Raw genomic sequence first — 22384 nt, forward strand, 5'->3', positions numbered from 1 at the left:
TTTAGAAAGCCAACTAATATTCACACTGAGGTGATCATCATAAATGATTAAAGGATTGTCATAAATGACTGCCACTACATTCACTAGTAAAGCTATGATGCACAGCAACCAACTTCTCTTTCAAGTTTTGGAAAGGAATTTATTGATGTTGTTTAATTTTATTTAAGAGCTGCTCTGCCTGCAGCCCACTGAAAACAGAAGCAGCATTTGGCCTTGAGGAGAGGGGATCAGTGGACACATTTATTCCCTTTTCTTTCTTACTTCTATGTGCCCGCGTGATAAGCACGTTCTCCTTTAATTTGGCGGAGCGCACTAACCTTTCACAGTGCAATGTGATAATGATGGGTTTCATGTCATGGCGTTGTACATGGATGGCCAATAGGGCATTCCGCTGGGAATCAAATACAAGATTAGGTAAAATAATTATGCCTCGTACAAATTATGAATGACACCACAATGAGAAAATCCATATCCATCCTGTCTGAGTGTCACACACTCATGATGGTCTGAAGTGATGTGAGCAGGAAGTTCTTCGTACAAATCCAGTATGGTGGGGGGGTGATACTATGATGAACGTACGATTTTGAGGTTACAATCACACCTTCATGTGGTTCACTTAATTTCAAGTGTGATCATTTCAAGTGTTTTTCATACAAGTAATTATTGTCACAACCCACGATTATATGACCGTGTTTGCACGTTATTTGGTTAGCATTCCGACTTGCGTACAGATTGGGCAGATGGCAGAGCTCCTTTGTAAACCGAATACTCCATGTAGCATGCAAGAGTCATATAAACAGACATTGCACTGTAAGTAGATGACCATTTAAATGCAGAAATCAGGATATTTCTATACATATGTCTATAAATTCCAACGTATGATACCTTGTTGCTCAATACTATATACAGTAGCTGCAGGGATAAGAGGCCTACTTCAATAATAGCATAAGAAGGGAGTTGCATTTGTGTTGTTAAAATTGCACATTTGATATTCGTGAACAATCATTAAAGCAGGCATGTCCAAACCCGGTCCTCGAGGGCCACCTATCCTGCATGTTTTTGATGGTTTTGATGTTTTGATGATTCCAATGATCAGGTTTGTTGTCAGGCTTTCGCTGAGCTTGCTGATGAGCTGATCATTTGAATCAGGTGTGTTTGGAGGACAGAAACCTTCAAAACATGCCGGATAGGCGGCCCTCGAGAACTGGGTTTGGACATGCACTAAAGGTTTTATAATGGCAAGGGGTTCACCTTGTTATGGAAGACTTCTATTAACCAAAAATCAAAGTTTAGCACTTGTACTTTTTTCAATCATTGTGTCAGAGGGAGTGCAGAGGAAGAGCATCATAAATTGTACAACAAGATATTCCAGGTGACTTTTTACTGGCTGAAAGTTTCCTGGGCAATGTCTTAAATGTATTAAAACCACCACCACAAGTTTTTCATCTGAATCTCAAAATATTCCACAGACACTGATACTCAATAGAATTTTTAGCATGTAGCATTTACCCTATCTCTCCATGTACCAGTCAATCTCGCATATAAATCGTTCGCCCCTTTTTTTAATTCAATTTGGTTGAATTTTACGAAAATAAATCTACCCCTACTTTAGTGGTTACATATATATATATATATATATATATATATATATATATATATATATATATATATATATATATATATACAGTATAAAACTAGCAGGTATTTCAATTTAAAATGTAACTGCTTTGTTGTTTTTTTCTCTGTCCTCTTGACATCCCTGAAAATAAACGACTGTCCTTAAAGATCTCTCAAGAGTAAAATAAAGGTTTAAATTGAATTAGGGTTGTGGGTGAATTAGAACTCATCCCAGTTAATTTTGCCGAGAAGCAGTATGTACTTGGGACTGGTCACCAGCAATCATTGAGCTACTGAAGGTAAACAAACATTCACACTCACATTACATTACAAACTCACACTTCTGAACAACTTTTGGAATGCAGGAGGAAAGCAGGGTACCCACAAAAACCCAAAAGTACTACAGGGAGAACGTGCAGTCCACATAGTCAGGATTAGATCGCAGAACCACTTAACTGTAATCCAAACATTCTTACCATTCTGATGTGTTAATCATCATCCCACCCTTATGTATATGAAACATTTCAGCATGTCACTTAGCATTCATAAAATTATGTGAGCTTCAGCGGCAGTTTTACTCAGTACTTGTAAAATTAAATCATTGGAAGATTTTAAATTAGGCTCCTTTTAAAACCCAGTAAGTAATTCTGTAATAATGGCTGACATCTCAAGCTCTAACTGAATTTAAAATGTAACCGGTGATAGATTTAAGCTTTCGGTTCATTTTAATAGGTTTGTGAATGACAAAAATAAATAGATGCTGAGTAATGATGGCAGGTCGCATGTAACAGACTGACTGATAATATCTCAGGTGATTTTTTTTTTCTGTAACCTTAGTGTTGTACACTTTTGATGAGTCTACAGAAAACAGTTACAATTTAGAAACGGAGAAAAGGTCACCAATATGGCGCAAGAGTTCTAATCAAGATATTTACTCATAGTAGAATTTGCATTGGGTACGCTCCTTCCAGTCCGCATGTTCTCTTTTCATTTCTTTAACTGTACTTTTTGTTTGTGCATCCAGTTGTGGAATGCTGTTGAGAAATGGATCAAAGAGCGTGAGTGGGTTCTTGAAATTTTCATGTTTTTTTCTACTGACTCTAAAGAAAGCTAGAAAAGAGGGCTGAATAACTTAAGCCTGGTCTGTTATACACAAAAAGAAGAGTTGAATGAACAGAAGACGTGTGGAAAATGTGTCTGCCCGAGCGTAAAATTAGCAATTACATTGGGTGTCATCAGTAATGACAATTTCAGCCCAGATAGAGCGGGTTAATGTCCAACGCTCAGACTGTAATTCGGCCGTTCCACCTGTGTTCAGTCAGTGAGGCTGTGTGCAGCGCAACTTGACTAAAAAAACAACACCGCGCACAGATAAGCCAAGATGGCCGCCATCTGCTGGGAAAGCTTACAGGGGCAATTTATTTTTTAAGGCCCATGTTGACCTTGAATTGTGACACAACACATTTGTAGGCATGAGGCCTGTATGAGGTTTGTGTGAGTGTGTATATATATATATATATATATATATATATATATATATATATATATATATATATATATATATATATATATATATATATATTTTTTTTTTTTTTTGGAATTACAGGAATTAATATTGTCCATTTTCAGTTAGGAAAAAAAAGGTTTGGCCATGCAAAATGATTTGCAAATACTATTGGGTAACATTAACTACTGAAAAACAGTCACAGAGAAACACTTGTTAGTCTGTCAACCCAGGGACAGCGGAATCAGTATTCATTATCAGAGGTGCTGAAAACCTTCATCACAGCCGGCAATGTGCCAGGCAGGCTAACATAAGTGAGTTGCAATGGCATAGAAGATCCATCCGACCAATCATTATGTGCTAGTTAGTCGCCTTGGGAATAGGATGAGTGGCTAACTTTGGTAAAGGCAAAGTAAAAAAAAATTGTGTCACGGTGAACAACACTGTCCATTTAACCTGAGATTATTAACATAACATTTGCAGTGGCACTGAGTTTTGTAGAGAACAAAATTCAATGCCACCGTTAATGTCGGCCAACAAGAACGCAACAACCCTTCAAAGAAAAATTTAAGTCACACTTTTCTGTATGGACGACTCTGCGGTTGAGTGGTTAGCACGTCCGCTTCACAGTTCAGAGTCCCCAATTCAATTCCAGCTCGCTCCAACCTATTCGGTGTGGATTTTGCATGTTTACCCCGAGCCTGTGTGAGTTCGCTATTAACTTTACATCAAGGACAACCAGTTAAAAGGTTTAAACCATGCTACAATCATCGAATACTGTAGTTATGAGCTTTTATTTATTATATGCGCACCTAATTTGATGGTACCCAGAGGAAAGAAATGATGATGCCAACTTTCCGGGAACTCTCATCTTTGTTATCTTTTACAATTTATACAAGCACCTTCTTGTCGTCCATAACAGTTCCATTCATTGGGTTTAATTATCCTGCAGCTCCCATAAAAAAATAAAAAATAACCATCTGTCCTTCCTTTCAGAAGAAGCTCTGTTTAAAATCCCCACGCCTTCATTCATCAGCACAATGTCACATCCATCCCCATGGTGACAGGAATGAATGCAAATGAGGTGGATGCACACTCAGTGGCCCGTTGTAAATAATTTACTGTTTTATTTAATTGGAAAGTGAGACACAACATTATTTCCTGCGAGCGCTCCCCTTGGCCAAGGTCTGCAGACACATTCATTCTGCAAACTCCAAGCACACCCTTGACTTTTATTCCATGGTCCTCCTAACCATTATGGCGGTCTCTCGCCAGTTGTTAGTGTGATGACATGATGCATCGCAACACCTTAAAGCCATATGGCAAACGCGTGTAAATATGAGGTGTTAGTTATGTTCTGCTGACCAAATCTGGAGTGATCGTGTTTTTTGTAGCAGTGATAAATTACACTATCCCGACGGCATGGGAACTTTGACAAAAGAAGATCCATATGCTTATGCGCACTGACAATTTTTCCACCTGTTCCATCATGCTCTTCTGTCACACAGCATAAGTCCCTCGAGGTTTGGTTAAGGCTAATTTCATAAAAACACCAACAGCTTTGAACTTGACAGTTACTCATAACGATGTTGGAGGTCGCCATGGCTGTTCTTGTCAAGAAGATTCTAAATATTTCTCATAATGTACAAATTAATCAATTGGGCTAAAGTGTGGTGAATTACCAAGCCCAGAGCAGAAGACTTACATAGACTTTTTCAAGATTCCAGGGGATCCAGCTAGGATTTCTTACCCCATTTGTTTCCTTGAAAGGAACAATCCACAGTGACTGTGGCCAGAGTAAAACAGAAAGACTTGGAAGAAACATTGAACCAATAAAATGTTTTCAAAAGTGCACACTGGAAGACTTGGAATGTAGGTTTCAAGTTTTATGTGTTTTGCCTTAACACAAGACAGCCCAGATTGTGTTTTGGCATCACTGTTTGCCTAAACGTGAACATAATTCAAGATTCAAGAGTTAATTTGTCATTTGCATAGTAACACTGCACAATGAAATTCTTTTTCAGTTTACTTCCCCAAGCACCATATATATATATATATATATATATATATATATATATATATATATATATATATATATATATATATATATATATATATATATATATATATTATATATATATATATATATATATATATATATATATATATATATATATATATATATATACATACACACATACCAGTACAAATGAACATGACATCAAATGTGTAACGGCAAAACATGAACATCTGGAACAAAAGTCCTTGGAGTGAATTTTTACTTTTGAGGTGTATATTATTTTCCAATTTGTTTCACATGGTATTTGTTTATTTTCTCCTGTGGACATTTTGTCTAATTAAATAAAATGGATGATGAAGATGTTGACCATCTATTTCATCGCACTGCACATGTAAGTGCATTCTTATTCAGACAGTGGTTCAGAAGGCAGATTAATCACAGATTAATGTTTCTTTGCTAGATCGATTTTATAATTAACCCTTTCGCCAGAGATGCTCTTTCCTTCCATTTATGAGGGGTAGCTGTACATCTCTGTGCTGTAGCAACATGATGAATCATGAAGTTGTTTCCAATCCAGAGCCCGGAAAAAGCCATATTCACTGGGATGATGACGACGATGATGATGATGATAATGTGACCGTGGGCGGCCAGCATTATTACTAAGTGACATGTGGAGGACGATCAGATCTGCGCTTGATGTGTCTCTCTGAATCCTCTTTATGACAGACGACATCCATTGTTGTTAATGATCATGAGGAGCGTAATGGGAGAAAAGTGGAATCAGAATTCTCACAAGGACATTTTGGCACAACTTGAATGTACTCGGGCCGCTTCGCAATCAAGCAATGTGACACATCGTTTTGTGTGGGTGTGGGTGTGTTGAATGGAGGAATATTGTGGCTAATGCCATTTTTCTGCAATAGAATATTGATGATAATTACAGAGATGTCATAGGAGGGACGTCTGATATGACATGCATCAACTACACGGAGGCGGTGGGTCGAATGAGTGTTTTCACCACGTGCGGTCGTGGATAATTCGGCAAAGGCATGCAGAATTACAGCTTTAAAAACTCAGATAATATCCGATTTGACAAATGGAGCGTGGCAGGCACAATGTGACATTGGCATCGGCGCAGTTAAGACGTCGTCTCACAGCTTAAGCTGCGCTCTAAATATGAAGTCTTAACTAAATCTCTTAGCTTATCTGATAGCAGACACTTTAGGGAAAGTGCTGCGACTGTGAGTTTTTCATCCCAACTGTCGCTGATTCGTTAGGGCCACCTTCTCTCAACTTCTGATTCCCGCCATCTGCAGCTTCTCTCCAGCCATATTACTATGGTCCGCTGCCCCCCATCTCCTGAGGGGATTAGCTGGCTAAACGTAAGGAGGCGCTCAGTAGCATATGAGAGACGATTCCTCCGCGGATCATGAATTCTCCCGTGATTGAGGGGAGCGACGCAGGTCCCCTCCCGAGAAAGCAGACGCTCCAAGGCAACCGCAGCGAGTGCAGTGACCTCAAAGTGACATTAACGCGACCTTGAAAGAGGACTTAGTGTGACAGAGCTCTTGCTGGAACAAGATGATAAGGCTCCAGATCAACCGATGCGACAGCCAAGGATAACAACATCTCCATCGAAGATGCGGGACGTAATCAAAGGCGCGAGTTCTCATTCGCATTCATGTTGAATGTTTTGAAAGATGCAGGCCTGGTGGGGGTGGCGTGTGAGTCCCTAGGCGGGAGCCCTGGCCTCACGCGTCTGCCTTTATGGGGCTCATTTTCTTTTATTGTTTTAACAGTGTTAAATAAGCAGCAAAAAGCACATTGGCAACCTTTCCCACATGCACAAGGATGCTGTACCTACAACAATAATGGGCAGCTAGAATGGAGGACGAGCTTGGCACTAGATGACTTCATCTGCCTAATGCAGAAGCACCATTATGTTCAGAGTTCATTACGCCTGATGCCAGAAATCGAAGTGTATATTTTTCCCATTAACAACACATGGAAGATCATCAAAACCGTGAAAACAAGAAGGTGGCAGACCCCTGAATGTCCTGGTTCACACAAACTTGTAGACCCAAAGGTGATACCCTGCACAAGCCCTGACCCTATGTACTGCTTGACCTTCGCAATCTTGTCCTCTAAACAAATTAGTGTAATCATTGCTGCTAAAGGTTGAAGATCAGTTGAAACTTGTGCATTGCAACGACAATGAACAATTTCAGAGCAATCACATCAAAGACATTTCAGATAATATGTTATTCAAATATATTTTTCATTTGACGGTAATCCTCTTTAGTCTTAAATTAGATGTTTTAAAGATTTTGCTGACTGAGTTTCCACATGAGGAGTCACAAGAGTAGAATTTAGACACAGAAGCAGTCAGGAAACCAAAGTGGAAAATTACACTAAAATACAACCTAAATTCAGAGCAGCACTCAACAGGGAACCCCAGACTTCCCTCTCTCCGGCCACTTCCTAATCAGATGCCCGAACCACTTCAACTGGCTCCTCTCAACACAGAGGGGGAACGGTTCGATACAGATTCCCTTCCAGATGACGAGCTTCTCACCTTATCTCTAAGGGGGAGCCCAGACACCATGCAGAGGAAACTAATTTTGTCCGCTTGTCTCCAGGATCTCATTCTTTTGGTCACGACCCACAGCTCAAGACCATAGGTGAGCACAGGACTGTCGATCGACCAGTAAACAAAAAGCTTCACCTTTCGGCTCTGCTCTTTTTTTTGCCATGACACACCAATACAGAGTCCGCACCCTCAGGTCCCCCTTCTTAAAGAGGGAGACCACCACACTGGTCTCCCAATCCAGTAAGGAAGACGTGTCAGTGGAATTGAGGAGGAAGTATTCTGCCCACCGGTTCACAATGTCCCCAGTTGAAGGTGGCAGTGCCGCATCTCCACTGTACACAGTGTTAATGGCGTGATGGACAATCCGTGATAAGTACAGAAGTCCAAAAACAAAGCACCGCTTGGGTTCAGATCGGTGTGGCCGTTCCTCTCAATCATATCCAGGTCTAACTGTCATTGCCCCGTGAGCATTGAAGTACCCTAGTAGAAGGGAGGAATCCCGGAGGGCGTGGAGGATGTGTACTCTGAGCTGCTTTCTGGTGCATAGGCATTTACAAAAATCAGGATCCGTCCCCATCTGTAGGTGGAGAAGAATACCCTCTCATCCACCGAGGTGAACCCCAATATACAAGCAACAAGCCGTGGGGCAATCAGTGTGCCCACACACGCTCTGTGCCTCTCACCGAGTGGGAGAGAGTCAAACCCCTCTCCAGAGGACTGGTGCCAGAGCCCAAGCTGTGTGTGGAGGCAAGGCAAAAATCATAAAATAGAATATGTCTGTGTTGAACTCACTTATCTGTCAAGGTCGTCTCATTCTAGCTACTCTAACAGTCCTCATGTATGTTAAATGAAAGGGTCTTTGTTCAGAAAAAACAGGTGGCCAATGAGCAACACAATCTTATACTAATACTGTACTTAATTTTTCATTACAATTACCAACTTAGAATCATAATCTGTACCCAACTGTTTCTCACAGACACACATATCTAATCGTAAACTTTTATTGTAGAAATGATGCTTTAATAAAAACAACACTGTATACAAACAGCCTGGAGTGTTGCCAAACACTGTATTATCCAGGGAAGTCACATATTACTGTGGTTTCTCTTATGTTCTTTGCTCTTTTTCATCTTCTGTGACGCTCAATAAACCCAAAGTTTTGGTCTCTTTAACTTACTTTGGGTGACTCGCCCACTGGCTGCATTCCAGCCTATGAGATGTGATGCCAATTGAACAAGATTTCCAGGAGGTCACAAGAACACAGATGCATCAAATTTGGCCTTGAAAATAAAACAAACAACATGTTAAAGCTGTGCAGCTTAATCAACAGCATGATTAAATTCATAGAAAGTGTGATATCCTTGCAATAGATGTCAGGATGGTAATGATCTAACGATAGTATACTGTAAAGGTGTCTCATCTGGTTGGGTCAGAGATGTAGTGAAGAACAAGAGTGAGGCGTGGATGACCTTATTAGGCAAACAATGTTTATATTCTGGGTGACACGCATGGTCACAGGCATCACGTTTATTCCTCTATACTGGTAAATGCATTGAGATGAAAACCCGATTGCCGAATTTTTGGATTTAGTCAGTAGTCAATAGGCAATAAAGATGCATATTAACTGAGCACTAGCTAGCAGGTACAACAATAAAAATCCATTCAAAATTTTAACAAGAGTAAGAAACGAAAAAATAGGCATTGCCATCTGTCAGGGTACGAAAAGGGATTCTGGCGTTTAAATTGAATTATTTTAATCTAAATAAGATCAAACTTTATGTAGGATGATGCTGCACTGCGTCAACACTGGCAAACATTAAAGATACATTTTCAAATACTGTCAAGGAATGGAAAGTGCTTTAGACAACTTATGCTGTAGATATAGTGCTATAAAGAGAGAGGCAATTGATTGCGGCCACATATGAAGAAGACTCTAGATGGTTATTGGTTCATGTAGTTGACGTTTGCTGATGGAAAAGTTGAGTTTAATTACTTAAACCATTTGTGTTAAATACCTATCACTTAGCGTACTGTATGTGTTGTTATATTTGTATTTTCCTTCTGTATAGAATGTAGAAGCAAAATAAATACTGTATTTGTATATGATTAAGTCTGACTCATGATCTGGTGAAAGGTGTTGTTTTTTTGTTTTTTTTTGCAGTTGTTCCCTCATTTCTGGCCAGTTTTTAACTTAATCATCAGCAATTTTACCAGCATGTAAGGCCAATTCTGGACTCAGCAAAGTGGTTGTCTCAGGCAGACCTGCTAACCAGATGCCAGTTCTTAGGTTTTTTTTTTTTTTCCCGGTCTGATGAAGATGAATAGCGCTCCTTGCAAGTGATGCAACAGATATGAGAGTCAGCTACAAGCTGTCAGCGAGATGTGAGATGCTGCAGTGATTAGCAAACACACAGGGAGAACAACAAGTCTTCTCCACAAAGATCCAATGGGATTTGAGTAAATGTAATTTTTGTGCGAACATAATGACTTAGGGGTATGGGAATGAAAAAGAGGCAATATAAAGTGCTTTGTGCAGCTTTAGCATCAGCGCGCATCAATAAACTACAGCACTGGGAAACAAAGAGCAAAGTCCCCGGGCAAATCTATAAGCAAATGTACAATTACGTATTCAAAACACACTTATATTTTTGAAACGTGGAAAGGATACAGCATTCAGGTGGCGACGTATTTTCTCGCATACAATGAGCACAATTTGTTTGAGTGTGACAGCGTTCACAAGCAGCAATGCTGCCAGGCAACATTTACTAGTCCTCATTAAAGATTGTTCCTTTTGCGTTGGTCTTTTATTGTCGCAGCCAAGCTCAAAAGATGCCCAAGTGAGTTCTCATCGCTCACTCGCTGGCTGTTGGCACCAACAACGAGCGGCAGTTTCTTCAAGGGTACTCGACGACAAAATATTTTTAGACCAAGTTTTCTTTGCCGAACACAAAGAGGCACCTCTTCACCTGTCGGTGTGAATACGCAGCCCAGTGTTTTCAGCTGAATGCCGACTGGTGGTCCGAATTTCCCACATGATGCTGTGGGAAGTCTTAAGAAGACGAACAACAGAGGCCTACAAATCCCGCATGGATTACCTCATGCCTTTGGTCTCTGAAGTGGCAGTTAGCCTCTCTTCAAAACAAGGAGGAAGTAAAGGAAGAAGAAAAGGAAAGCATCCGAAAGACAAGAAGGGTAAAGTGTTGAGTGGAGGAACCCACAAGAGGTGTGTCCAAGAAAACCCCATTCGGTCTAGAAAAAGAGCATTGGAGAAACGGAGATGGCCGCTGATTAGTAGTCATGTGTGTTTTAATCATTAGGATAAGTAGGGCAACTAATCCAGATAAAGGATGGCGATTTGGGTCTAGCACCGGTCCTGAGTCAAAATCATCTTCAGCAGCCTTTCGCCTGTCCCCTACAGTTGATTTATTCATGAAACTACCAATCTATTTAGGTTTTACAGCAATCTTGATGATATTTTTAAGTTATTGCACTAACTTTCATAGTAGCGCTCTGTTAAATATAATTATAAATCAAAATTGTTCGCTGTCATCAATAAAAACTGCATAAAGTGCATTGGATCCCCAAACCACGCCTATTCAGTGGTTTAAAAAAATAAAAGGAATTTGACCAGAAAAATGACACACTTTGAATGCAAATGATGAAACGGATGGCTTTTTATCGTCCCCATTTTTTAAAGGAGGCTTTACTTTTATTTTTTTGCATGTCCTGTACAATTTGACAGGGTTACTAACGATGATAAACCAGACAGGAGTAGCAACAGAACTAAAGAAAAAAATAGTAATAAACACAATTTTTAGACAGGCATAGTACTTGTTTAACTGGAAGTTAAATTGGTTGCATATTAATAGGCAAAGCGGCATGCCTATTGAACAATAGGCTCATTCCACATGTGCACTGTTGAATTAGGTAAGGAAGCTTTCCATACTGAACGGGGGTGAAAAACATGAGTCCCTGTGGAAAAGCCTGACGAGATGAAAGTACAAGGAGACTTGCCCATTGCTAGAAAGTTATTTAGACCTACAATAATAGATTGCAAAGTGTGTTTTTGTTTTTTAACGTTGACTGATTTGTGTTTATAAATATTCAAGATTTCCGCCCTCTTATCGCATACCAAAACATATGATAATCGGTCAGGGAGTTAGGATCATCTTTGAGACATACGACTGGCAAATTGCTGTCTGATCAAAAATGGTACAAATACATATGTTGTATTTGATCCAAATACTGACGTGTACCTCACTTAGGTAAACACAGCTAGGAGCAAACCAGGGAAAAGATGAACTTTTCTGCATAGCGGCCAGCCTGACATCACCCTCTGTGAATACACGTGTGTTTTATACTATTAATTGATAGAGGCAAGGAGCAGAAGCAGGACTTTTGAAAAATTCATGAAGTGTGTTTGACATTAATTTTACAATAGCATACTGCAGTCATTACAAAACTGTTGTTGACCAACTGTTGCAGATAATTAATTTGTAATGGCTTCATTCTGAAAAATGTAAATTACTTTTCACATCACAGCCTTCATGTTCAGGATCTGTAATTGTAGCGTGATATTTGTAGACATATCTGAGTGAATTAACATAACACAAACCCAAAACTAAGTTTACATAAATGATAGAAGCTGAACAAATGCACTTGGAAAGGTGTCAATATTTGTGTTGGGAGGGACTGCAACATAACAGCTAATTGGGTTTAATGAGATGGAGAAGTAAATATGGTTTATCGAGCGATGCACAAATAAGTTCAGTCATACTTGTGTTAAACATCTGCAACATTTCCCCGAAAATGTATCTCAGTTATTGCCTGCTAGTCAGTTCGCAATTCATAAAGTTAGCGCTTTGGGGTTTTTTTTTTCAAATTATCATTTTTTTTTTTCAAATTGATCATTATATTCAAAAATAAAAAAAAAACAAAAAACAACTTAGTTTACTTGAACAAATTTGAAGATGTACTTGGTATTTCATATCTGTTTAAAAGGTTCATGGACAAGGGTCACAAAAAATATTACTGTTAAATCTTTAACCCTAGATGTAATATTGTATGATATGAATGTGATATATGATAACCATCCATATTGTCCTCAATAACATCACAAAAATTGAAAAACCAAAAATCCTTTAGCGATCACCTTTAAAACTGTAACAGCAGTGTTTACGGGGGAAAATCAACTAACCACTAAGCAAAACTCCCATGCTCTTAAGGCCCTCTACACACCATCCCGAGATTGTGCCCCACCTTGACTCTATCTGTCACACTGCAGAGGAGTTTCCGTGCATGTCCGGCTTCAATGAAAGTCAAATGGGTGATGTTTGCTAAACATTCGGGACGACCGCGTTGTTATTTTAATGTTGGTCATTGTGGTGGTAGTTGGAGAGAAAGAAGTACTCTTAAAGTGGGGACTCGCAGTAAAAAGTTGAGATCCACTATATTTAATATCTATCAAACACACATTTATCTCTGTCAACTTCAAGTGTCTGTGTGGACATTACTCATCAGTTCAGTGAAGCTAGGTTCATCCTCAATGGCATCTGCCATCATGCATGACTGTGGAGAAATATGACTGGATGTGGAGACAAGTGCCCCCACCCCCAATTGAACCTTATGGTCCTAACACTGTGACTGACAGAGCCAATCAGCCTCTGCAGATGGACAGACGCTCATTTACAGGTACGCTGTGGGATGGCGGATGGATTTGATTGATTGACGGGCTGTCAGCGAGCCACTGGGGCATTACAAAACCATCCCCTCACATTACTGCAGGCCAGCAAACATCCTGTTTGTGAGCGTGCATGCGTGTTTGTTGTGGAGTGTGTGAGCTTTGTGAAAGCGGGCAGTCAGGCCCGTGCAGATTACACATCCATTGGGATGACAGCTCAAGACCTGTCAGGTGGGCCTACCCCCCCCCCCCCCCCCCCCCCCCCTTCAAAGGCAGAAAGAGTAAACAGGCTATCAGGTGATGTCTGACAGGCTTGCATCATATAGCCACTGATACAACTGATGTACATGCGTGTCTTTCTAATGTGTTTCAGTCAAAAACAACTCATACCAGCCATTACTCATGCATGCACTCAGCTGCATTTTAAAATATTTAAACATCACCTGTGAGACTAATTTGAAACAGTTCACATGATAAAATGACTCACAGGTACTTTCCTTTTTTGGGGGGAAATTGCAACATTAGAAAGAAAACGAAAATGCCTACTCAGCATGTCAGTTCAAGCAACTGCCAAGGATTAAGCAGACATTAGGCGCCTGCTTAAACGATAGTCATTTTTGTCACACTTTATTTTTTCTTTGTTCTGATGGTACTCTATTGGTACTGCTGTTACTTGACTTTTACTGCCCTCATGTGGGGAAGATGTGAACAGCAACAGCAGAAAAAAAACATTCGCCAAATCCCCTATTGCGTATTCTCGACATCAGCACGATCATTAGCTGCCACAATGCAAGTCTTCTTGGCATGTGGACAACCTCCATGAAATATACAACCCAATATTCATCAGTCATTGCAAAATGAATCTATAAAAGCCAAAGGCGAAACGCGTAGCAAACTGAATGTCTAAAAAGAGCAAATGGCCTGTGCTGCTGCTTCTCGTAATTGGCAGTGTAATGGGGGGAACTCCGGATGCATATCTTTCCTGCTCCAACGAAAACATAAAAAATAACAGTACAGTAGTGATTGTTGTGGTATAAAAAAGAAATAATTATCGAAATAATACTTTATATGACAGAGCTGAATTTAACCCATTTTTACTTAAGTATAACTGTCTGAGACACATTAGTGACATCCATGGTTGCTAATTCCTCTTTAATTAATAACACTTAAATCTCTGACATGCTTTGGTCAAAATGCCTCAAAGATGAAGAGTTACTGTACAATTTCCACATTTGTTATGCAGTTTCTGAGGGGGCGGTGCTGTTTCATGCAACACAGCCACTTCTCACATCCAGCTGTCATCGTCACAAGCAGGGCCAGGAGAAAAGCAAATATCAGGCGTTGAGATTAGGCAAGTAGTTACTTTTCCAGAGTCAAAGGAGAAAAATCTACGCAACAATGCTGCAACTTTGTTAACCCTTTGGATTTGATGTCAGACTGCTTTTGGCGGCCATGGCTTGATAATGGTGGGCCGTCACCCAGCCAAGATGTCAAATTTGGGGTGTATAAAAGTAATATAGCTGTAGCTAGGAAAAGATTAATTTTGCAGTAAGATTTCCCATGGCACTATAGGGTTATATAATGCACTAGGATTTAAAAAGGACAGTAGGAATAGGTATAGGAATTTATCCGAGTGAATAAACCTGCAGGGAAAAGAATCTGTGTGTTCAAACTATTGCCCTTCACACTACAGAATAATAGTCTTGTGTTCAATAAGTACAGTACATGTAAACTTTGGTGGTGTGGTTGGCGGTGTGCCACATGGTTTGACTCATTTAAGTATGTGCCTTGGTGCGCTGACTTCTTTACAAACAACGATCTTGAACAGGGGTTCTCAAACTTTTTACATGAAGTACCACCAAAGAAAACACTTTTCAAACAACAGCAATGTAGCATAGCAGGCCTACATGTTGAAATAAATGAGATTGATGATTTATTCCTAAATTGTATGCTACTGTAACATTATTCTCAGTTTGAATATTAACAGTGCACTTACAGCAAATAGAGAAACTCTTAAAAAAAGAATATTTAATTCACATGTAGCACATAAAAGGGAAAAAAAAGGTCTTTAAAATTAGATGCAAAGGTAGCAAATTTAAAGTTAAATATAACGGAACTATATTCAGGCAATGTCTACAAATATTTTTCCACCCTTTCCAAAAGAGTCAAGTAAAACAACAGTAACAAAAGTAGCACTTGAATGGGCGAGTGCATAAAGTGGTCCAGGCTAACCATAAAATATGGCGACAGCAATCTTAAAGGTATACCATACTCACATTTTAGGTGGTTAAACGTTTATATTTTGTCTATAGTTAGTTTATTATCTGAATTATTTTTCATGTACAATTAATATCCGTAGTACATTTTGCTTCTTGCTTCAATCACATATACTGCAGCCCCAGTAATAACCAATCACTGCTCACGTGTTTTTTGGGTTTTGTCATATGACGTCCGCAAACTGAGCTGTGATTGGTTGTCGTATATATAATGTCATTATATCAGATTATTCATCACCAAATATTCACTTTTTTCTTGCTAACAATTGCTTAAAAAGTCCCTTCAATTCACGTTTCATACTTGAGTACACTGGGGCTGGGTGGTCCGGTTCGAGTTACATGAGGAGAGAGGAAGCATGAGGTATGACAGCTTCCTGTGTGCGGACCTGACAGCGCGGTGACGGAGTGCGTCTGTTACTGATGTGCTGTTAACAAGTTTCCGCGAGGGCCGTCACGGCCCAGCGCAACCTGCTGCTTCGCACCTGTTGTTTCATGTCAAATAAGTATGCCGCACAACACAGGAGGCTTTACAGGCTGCGTGGGTGATTACAACGGTTCTTTATAAGGTGTAGTACCACTGACCAGAAGCTCCGTGTCAGGCGGGGACACAATTGATTAGTTGTGAAAAGCGAAGGCCGGGCCAACGTCTACACGGAGTAGAACACTGAGCCGCCATGTCTGCTGGCACACGCCGCCAGCACATATGCTCTCGCTCTAGTGTTATTTGTCATGTCCGACCCTCTTGCAGGCCCGTCTCATTTGGATTATTTTGGAACGCAAGCTGTTTTATCAAGTGTGCACCTCCGCAAATGAGTTTCCCACCTTGGCTTTGGCAGGCAGCGCTTTCCCCCCTGAGATGCTAATGACCCGACTGCCAGCACGTTGCTGTTTCAGCTAATAAATTGTTTGTCACACACATGGGAAGAAACAGATTTATTTTAACCTAAACTCTGTGACGCGTGTGTAAACTGTAAAAAAGTCATCTGGGCTGGATTGAAACTGTAACTGGTAGTTTCTCCACTAGATGGTAGTAATGCAAATCTGTGTGAGGGCGCTCATAGAGCAGGCGTGTCCATACCCAGTCGTCGAGGGCTGCCACCCTCCATGTTTTTTTAAGTGAATGTCCTCCAACACTTCCAGCTGATTCAAATGATCAGCTCGTTAGCAAGCTCAGCAGAAGCCAGATAATTGTCCATATATTTCTGAATCAGAAACTTAGAGGATGGAAATATTTGGAAGTCCTAGCTAGAAAAGGTTAAAGGTTTTGACCACCTTAAACCTGTATCACTGCCCTGCTGAACAGAAGCTGTTTTGTCATGTTAATGTTAAAAGTCAGTGTGTGTCCGGCGAGTTATCTGATTGAAACCCATGACCACTAAGTATAATGCTTCTCCTCCGTAAATGAGAAACCGAAATTACATTTAAATGAACAAAATGGCTACATTTATTTTGCCTGGCTGGGAGATCAGCACCCCTCAATTGAACCTCTTTCATTTCACCTCAATGAGGTTAGGGTTAGGGGGTTAGTAGTAGAGGGTTAGGGTCAGAGGGTTGGTTTAGAGCAGGGGTGGGCAACTCCAGCCCTCGAGGGCCGGTGTCCTGCATGTTTTCCAGTTTTCTCTCCCTAACACACCTGATTTAAACCATTAGCTCATCAACAAGCTCTGCTGGAGCTTGAGAATAATCCTAATCATTTGATTCAGGTGTGTTTGAGAGAGAAAACAGGAAAACATGCAGCACACCGGCCCCCGAGGCCTGGAGTTGCCCACCCCTGGTTTAGAGAGTTAGGGTTAGGGTTACAGGCTTAGGGTTAGGGGCTTTAGGGTTTGGGTAAGAAGGTTAGGGTTAGGGTAAGAAGGTTAGGGTTAAGGTTAGTTATGTCAAATAAAAACTGGAGTATTAGAAAATACGAGTCCAGAAATTGTAATAAATATATATTATATATATATATATATATATAAACTTTGTTGTCTTATAAAGGATTTAATCCATACATTTGCTGATATTATTTGTTTGAAAAAATTATTAAAAAGTGATTCAAAAAACATTAAAAAGATAAAAATCCTTCATAGACATGCCCCTTAGAAGCCATGTCTAACAGATAAAAGTTTGCAAAGTCTTCATAACACACCGACCAGCTCGTGCCATCAAGCAAGATGAGGGAGTTAGGCCAATAGCATATCGGCATTTCTGTGATTAACGTGACGCCGGCCAATAGCATATTGGCATCTCCGTGACTGCCTTAATCGACCAATAGCATATCGGCATTTCCGTGACATGTGAGAAAAGTTCTTTTTGTTGATGCAGCAAAGCGAAAAAAATAGTGCGGACACCCTGACTGGCATGTTGGATGGTTCGCAAGATGAAAGGTTTTTGCGTAAGAGGGGGGACAAAAAAAACGCCGCGGTCCACGTCGTAAGATGAAAAATACGTAAGACAGGGGGTTCGTAAACCGGGGGCCCACTGTATATATAACCTTCTTGATCCTTAAAAGTCCATCCATACATCAGATCCAAATAAATGTTGTTAAAATAAAAAGTGCTATATACACATTTAAAGAACATCAAACACAAAAAACATCAAACGCCAAACCAATTAGTTCATTACTCTAAAATCAGGCATTAAGTGAAAAATAGTGGAGGGGGGCATAGGGATGGAAGAATCTTAAACCATATTATGAAAAGATTGTTGAAGATAAGGATGTACCCCAAAAGAATCCTCAAAACCAATCAGCTAAATGGTACCTTTAACCATAAAATGAGTTATATATATATATATATATATATATATATATATATATATATATATATATATATATATATATATATATATATATATATATATATATTAATAAGGTTAGGATTAGAATTCATATATATATATATATATATATATATATATATATATATATATATATATATATATATATATATATATATATATATATGAATTCTAATCCTAACCTTATTAATTGACCTTAAAAACCATTTCATATTATTCGCGAGGTCTCAGTGCCAAAAGTCCTAGTGGCTTCCTCCACATGTTGCGGGTATGTACAAATATGATGAAATCTAATTAATTGAGATTTAATTAAGCCCCAGAAGGTATGTTTTGGATGATAGCTGAATTTATGGAGAAGAGCGTGCCTCTCAGTTTCCTTAGAAAAGACTTTGGTGGCCATTGACTTACATACACTGTAACTGTACTGACGGAAGGTGATGACATCACTGCACTCTTGAATTCCTCTTCAGTGCAGAGTGCACAAAGGTAACTTTGCCACTAGAGGGAGACAAAATCTAAATTGATACTGACAAAGCAGCCCGATTTCTGCCAGCAAAGTCAGCGGGGAATATGACAAATTTCCTTTCTATTGACAGGCCGTTGTATTAATATTATTCATTCATTATACTGAGACGGTCTTAAAATTGGTCAAAGTACTTGTAGTATTGGTAGTAGTACAAGTAGTGGTAGAAGTAGTAGTGGTTTAAAATAGAAGTGCATTAGTGGTAGATGTAGTAATTGTAGTGGCAAAAATCCAGCAGTCACATCCTCAAATTCAGTCAGCACGTATACCTACGTAAAAAAAAATAAAACACTTTATACACACAAGCATACCTACACACACACTCACACATGCAAACACATATATAGTATATGTGTATTTTTATCATCAGGGATAATACAGGGATTTTTCACTAACCTTTCAGTAACCCTATTATAACTCAACGTGGGCTAATTTTGAAACGGTCATAACATTGTCAAGTATTGTATTGCATCTTTCATGGTTTTCTTTTGGGGTACACAAAAATTGTTTCGTGTTTAATTATCACCCTGCTTTGCCTTTTAAACTGGTCACTTTGAATGCCCCCCCCCCCCCCCCCCAACCCCACACACTCACACACACGCAATAAATAACAATGATGAAAGTTAAAAATATGAAAGCCAAAAGAAATATAAGAGAAAAAATAAAATTAGCCAAATACAGTTTAATCCTCCTTTTTTCGTTTACATTTTTAAGATATTCTATTTTCAAACGGGTCGACTTGCATGGTTACTCATCCCTCTGCAAGTTATTTATTAAACTATTTTTACGTGTAAAATACGTTTATTACGTATTTTAATTGGTGGCTGACTAAACACTTTTTTGGCCCACTGTACAAATATATCTTTATCTGTCAACCCTTAAAAATGTACAGTGGCATCAGGCCTCTCCCTTTATATATATATATATATATATATATATATATATATATATATATATATATATATATATATATATATATATATATATATATATATATATATATATATATATATATATCACAAGCCTGTTTCGTTTTGAAGAATTTTCATTTTGAGAAAAACAATAACAGTGAATACAAGTCAACTACTACTTGTCAACTACCAGTATCACAATGCATAGCAAGAACTTTGCATTCTGGGAGTCAGGCTAAGCTGCTCAGTTAAGTCGTTGAAAGGCTTGCAAATGTCATATGTTGTCCACTATTTCCCCCAGGGTCAAATTGCTGCCATCAGGCAGGTACAGATGGCTGAGGGCCAGATCTACAAGACTGGCTAACAGCTTCTACCCACAGGCCATCCAGATTCTGAATGAATCCCTCGCACACTAATTTGCTCCATCACCAGTCACTTTGCCGCATGCACATGTGCACCTTGCAGGAATGCTGCTATGTATTATTTTGCACATCATCCCCATATGTATATAGTTTCTTCCACTCCATCTACTCCCTAATATGCCCTATTATTGTCTTTATTCCATACTATTGTCTACTTTCTTATTTGCTCTATTGTGTGGAATGTAAGTCTGCTCAGAGAAGTGAACAGAATGAGAATTTCATTGCGCAGTGTTATTACACATATGACAATAAAACTTGTATCTTGAATAAACTTGCTTAGAAAACAGCTGAGATGTAGCAGCCACTGTAATCACAGTAATGCAATTGATAGCTCAATATCTCTGGCTGAAAAATAACTCAAACTTTTGTGCGCAGCTCTCAGTATAGTGTTCTCGTACACTAAAACAACAAACGACAAACCTTGCGAATTTCTCTGCAGTTTTACAGCTGCTTCTCAGCAAAGGCTTGGTCTCCTGATTAAACCTGCACTTCTCTGCAATATTGCAAGCTTCCGAGAGCAGGAAATGTCAGCTGATGCACAGGAAGACCCTCGGCTGGCCTCGCCCACGTACAGCTTGGCAGATACCCATAAATCGACACTTCGTCTTTAAGGGAGGGTGGGGATTCTGGGAAAACGTGTGACAAAGGAAAAACATATTGGATAATCGCCGGTGGTGTTTCTGTGGACATTTTTACTAGAACAGGCTGGTCCGATGTGTCGGGCCAATCACAGCGAGGCGCATAATCGCGTTTCCTGGAAGAGAGGAGCGCAACACCATCCCTGGATGCGGAGAGATGCGCTGAGATCACTTTCTTATTAAATCAATTACTGCATCACGACGCTGACGCTCTGTTTTTAGCATAGCGTTTTATTTTGCATACTTATCAGACAATGTCATAATTCTGGCCTTTTCCTTTTCTGGGACCATGCTTTTGTGGTGCGTTTCATATTTGAATACAATGGCTTTAAGCATGCCATTGGGGAAGCGCTTGCATTTGCTGGAAAACGGATCTGTTCGCAGCTGACTCACGCATGAAAGAGGGGGGAAAGTGAGCGTTTTGGTACTTTAGCCAGCAGGGGGAAGCAGATGACAATAAAACCTCACTTGTCGAGTTTTCTAGAACGTGACTCAACATTACGCCAGTGTTCTGGGGCTCTTCCATGATGACAGTTTCTGTTACGTCAGCATGAGGTGCAATCCAATGCAAATGTATGTTCTTTTCGACAGACAGACAGACAGACAGACAGACAGACAGACAGACAGATAGATAGATAGATAGATAGATAGATAGATAGATAGATAGATAGATAGACTTTTGAAATATGAATACACAGGGCATGTGTATTCCAACTGCAAATTCAAGTGGCTATACAAAATGTTATAACAAATGTCACAAAACTTTGCAAACAATAAAAGTAAACAACAGAAAACAGCTGTGTCAATACTCTATAGTCTAACAAGTTTGATTTTTTTTTTTTTTTTATCCTGTCACCCTTTTTATTTGGGCAACACCAATTTGGGCCAAGCCACTGATTATAACACGAAACGGAACGATGTAACATAACACTTGTCATTCACCACTCTTGGTCACCAAGGAGGTAAAGTTTGTAATAACAGCGGGCCCAGCTTTTTCTTTCTATTTGCAGCAGTTTGGATGCTGCATGGCATAATGCTGCCTCTCGCTGGTCAGTTTTGGTACTATGCAAAAAAATCTGGTTTTGGGGAAGAGAATAATCATTGACTGTGCAGATATACAGGACTAGTGAAAAAAAACTGGAGAAAAAAGTTTTTTGTGTTATTTAAAAAAATGTGCATTCATATTCAAGCCATCAACATTACGAGGAAATAACAGAGTATGTTTTATTTAAAGATTATCCCACGATGGCACATTTTTCCTAAGGTAACAGCTTTACAAATTTTATTTTTTCAGCCATCTTATGCTGTGGATGATCTTTTATGACGAGCAAATGTTTTCAGTTTAGAACTGCATAATCAAGGCTTAATATAGCTTGAATTTACGTGACCCATTAAGTGGTTAAGACCATTTCTATGTGCATT

At 39.4% G+C, this 22384-nt stretch overlaps 1 long non-coding RNA gene across 1 annotated transcript in view; it reads right to left on the reverse strand.

Moving 5' to 3' along the window:
* Nucleotides 1-20905, reverse strand: part of LOC148429643 (uncharacterized) — a 91011-nt gene extending 70106 nt beyond the window's left edge. The window contains exon 1 of the long non-coding RNA XR_015867202.1: nt 20745-20905. This is a non-coding gene — a long non-coding RNA (uncharacterized LOC148429643). The remainder of the gene's footprint in view (nt 1-20744) is intronic.
* Between the last annotated feature and the right edge of the window lie 1479 nt (nt 20906-22384).

Source organism: Hippichthys cyanospilos, chromosome 1 (assembly GCF_059441005.1).
Source record: "Hippichthys cyanospilos isolate Australia breed blue-spotted pipefish chromosome 1, RoL_Hcya_1.0, whole genome shotgun sequence".
Lineage (NCBI taxonomy): Eukaryota > Metazoa > Chordata > Actinopteri > Syngnathiformes > Syngnathidae > Hippichthys > Hippichthys cyanospilos.